The sequence below is a fragment of the Psittacula echo genome (assembly GCF_963264785.1).
Source record: "Psittacula echo genome assembly, chromosome: 18".
Classification (NCBI taxonomy): Eukaryota; Metazoa; Chordata; class Aves; order Psittaciformes; family Psittacidae; genus Psittacula; species Psittacula echo.
Genome location: NC_137754.1, coordinates 15,466 through 19,091, shown reverse-complemented (window position 1 = coordinate 19,091; position 3,626 = coordinate 15,466).

Sequence of the window (3,626 nt, the reverse complement as noted above, 5' to 3'; positions counted from 1 at the left end):
ACTCTCAGGGAGTCGGGGAGGTAAGGAGAATGACTGTGAGGTCAGTCACTTCTCACCAGAACAGCGGTCACACGTCTGTACGCTCTCAGGTCCCACAGGGGAGGCGAACCCTGGAGCACCTTTCAGAAAGTATTTTGGATGGGGCGAGCACCGTTTCGCAGAGCGGTAAAGCAGTGAGACGGGACTCACGGAGGAGAGACCACAACTCAGAGGATTCTAAGCCCACGTCCATTTCCGCTTTTTACAGGCTCAGCAGCTGACTCGGGAGTGGTGAAGCCGCATGGTAAGGAGGGCCGTGAGAAGGTAAGAAGTTTGTAAGCATGGGTGGTGATTAAAAGTAGAGAATAACATCAGATAGGGGTTTATTGTTTGTGTTTGGTGTTGCAGGTCCCAAATAAATTTTGGAGTGGGATGAGCACTTGAGGTGAGTCAGGGAAGTAATAGGAAAAATTGCAGTGTCACTCTGTGCAGCACTGTGGTTGTTTGTATCTGTTGTACTCCTAGGTCCCAAAGGGGAGGAGTCCGAGTCTCAGCGTCCGAGTGGAGAACTTTGTGTCAGAAACACGGTCTTAGTTTCTGAATAGAAAACTTAATCTCTGAATGCCGGTCTTAGTGTGCGAACGGAGAATTTAGGGTTTTCTATGGAGAATTTAGGGTTTCAATGGAGAATTTGGGGTTTCAGTGGAGATTTTAGTTTTTCAATGTAGATTTTAGGGTTTTTGTTGCAGATTTTTTTTTTTATTGCAGATTTTTGTTTTTCAATGCACTTTGTAGTTTTTCAATGCAGATTTTAGGTTTCCAATGCAGATTTTAGGTTTTCAATGCCTATTTTTGGTTTTCAATGCCTATTTTAGGTTTTCAATGCCTATTTTAGGTTTTCAATGCTGAGTTTAGGGTTTCAATGCAGAATGAAGGTGTTCAAAGGACAACTTAGTGTTTCAAAGGAGAACTTAGTGTTTCAAAGGAGAAAATAATTTTCCAAAAGAGATATTAGTGTTTCCATTTAGAATGTAATGTTTCCATTTAGACTTTAGGGTTTCAGTGGAGAATTTAGGGTTTCAAAGAAGAATTTAGGGTTCCAATTGAGAACTTAGGATTTCAATGGAGACTTAGGGTTTTCAATGGAGACTTAAGGTTTTCAATGGAGACTTAAGGTTTTCAATGGAGGAATTAGGGTTTTCAATGGAGAAATTAGGGTTTAAATGGATAATTTAGGATTTTGATGGAGTAATTAGGGTTTTGATGGAGCAATTAGGTTTTCTATGGGGAACTTAGGGTTTCAATGGAGGATTTAGAGTTTAAATGCAAAAATCTAGTGTTTCAATGGGGAATTTAGGGTTTGAATGGAGAATTAAGGGGTTCAATAGAAAATGACGGGTTTCAATGGAGAACTTAGGGTTTCAATGGAGAAATAAGGGGTTCAATGGAAAATGAGGGGTTTCAATGGAGAACTTAGGGTTTCATTGGAGAATTAAGTTTTTCAATGGATATTATAGGGTTTCAATGGAGAATTTATGGTTTCAATTCAGAATTCTAGGGTTTCTGTGGTGATCTTAGGGTTTCAATGGAGGACTTAGTCCCTGAATGGAGAAATTTGGGGTTTCCATGGCAGTATTAGTTTTTCAATGGAGTACTTTGACTGTGAGTGGAGAACCCTAGGGTTTGAATGGCAATATTAGGGTTTCAATGGAGGACTTGGTCTCTGAATGGAAAACTCTAGGGTTTGCGTGGCAGTATTAGGATTTCAACGGAGGACTTAGACTGTGAGTGGAAAGCTCTAGGGTTTTATTGGCAGTATTAGGGTTTCAATGGGGGACATAATCTGTGAGTGGAGGCCTCTAGCGTTTCTATGATGCTGTGAGTGTATTCAGGGGGACTTAGTCTCTGAGTGGAGCCTTCTAGAGTTTGTATGGTGCTATGAGCATATTAAGGGGGGATTTAGCCTGTGAGTGGAGCTGTCTAGCGTTTAGATTTTAGGGTTTTTATTGCAGATTTTTGTTTTTCAATGCAGTTTGTAGTTTTTCAATGCAGAGTTTAGGGTTTCAATGGAGAATTTAGTGTTTCAATGCAGATTTTAGGTTTTCATTTCAGATTTCAAGTTTTCAATGCTGAGTTTAGGGTTTCAATGCTGAGTTTAGGGTTTCAATGCAGAATGAAGGTGTTCAAAGGACAACTTAGCGTTTCAAAGGAGAACTTAGGGTTTGAAAGGAGAAAATAATTTTCCAAAAGAGACATTAGTGTTTCCATGGAGAAATTAGTGTTTCCATTTAGACTTTAGGGTTTCAGTGGAGAATTTAGGGTTTCGAAGGAGAATTTAGGGTTCCGATTAAGAACTTAGGATTTCAATGGAGACTTAAGGTTTTCAATGGAGACTGAAGGTTTTCAATGGAGAAATTAGGATTTTGATGGAGTAATTAGGGTTTTGATGGAGTAATTAGGGTTTCTATGGGGAACTTAGGGTTTCAATGGAGGATTTAGAGTTTAAATGCAAAAATCTAGTGTTTCAATGGGGAATTTTGGGTCTGAATGGAGAATTAAGGGGTTCAGTGGAAAATGAGGGGTTTCAATGGAGAACTTAGGGTTTCATTGGAGAATTAAGTTTTTCAATGGAGATTATAGGGTTTCAATGGAGAATTTATGGTTTCAATGCAGAATTCTAGGGTTTCTGTGGTGATCTTAGGGTTTCAATGGAGGACTTAGTCCCTGAATGGAGAAATTTGGGATTTCCGTGGCAGTATTAGTTCTTCAATGGAGTACTTTGACTGTGAGTGGAGAACCCTAGGGTTTGAATGGCAGTATTTGGGTTTCAATGGGGGACTTGGTCTCTGAATGGAAAACTCTAGGGTTTGCGTGGCAGTATTAGGATTTCAACGGAGGACTTAGACTGTGAGTGGAAAGCTCTAGGTTTTTAATGGCAGTATTAGGGTTTCAATGGGGGACATAATCTGTGAGTGGAGGCCTCTAGCGTTTCTATGATGCCGTGAGTGTTTTCAGGGGGACTTAGTCTCTGAGTGGAGCCTTCTAGAGTTTGTATGGTGCTATGAGCATATTAAGGGGGGATTTAGCCTGTGAGTGGAGCTGTCTAGCGTTTAGATTTTAGTTTTTTATTGCAGATTTTTGTTTTTCAATGCAGTTTGTAGTTTTTCAATGCAGAGTTTAGGGTTTTCAATGGAGAATTTAGGGTTTCAATGGAGAATTTAGGGTTTCAGTGGAGATTTTAGTTTTTCAATGCAGATTTTAGGGTTTTTGTTGCAGATTTTTGTTTTTTATTGCAGATTTTTGTTTTTCAATGCAGTTTGTAGTTTTTCAATGCAGAGTTTAGGGTTTCAATGTAGAATCTAGTGTCTCAATGCAGATTTTAGGTTTTCAATGCAGATTTTACGTTTTCAATGCAGAGTTTAGGGTTTCAATGCTGAGTTTAGGGTTTCAATGCAGAATGAAGGTGTTCAAAGGACAACTTAGCGTTTCAAAGGAGAACTTAGGGTTTGAAAGGAGAAAATAATTTTCCAAAAGAGATATTAGTGTTTCCATTTAGAATGTAGTGTTCCCATTTAGAATGTAGTGTTTCCATTTTGACTTTAGGGTTTCAGTGGAGAATTTAGGGTTTCGAAGGAGAATTTAGGGTT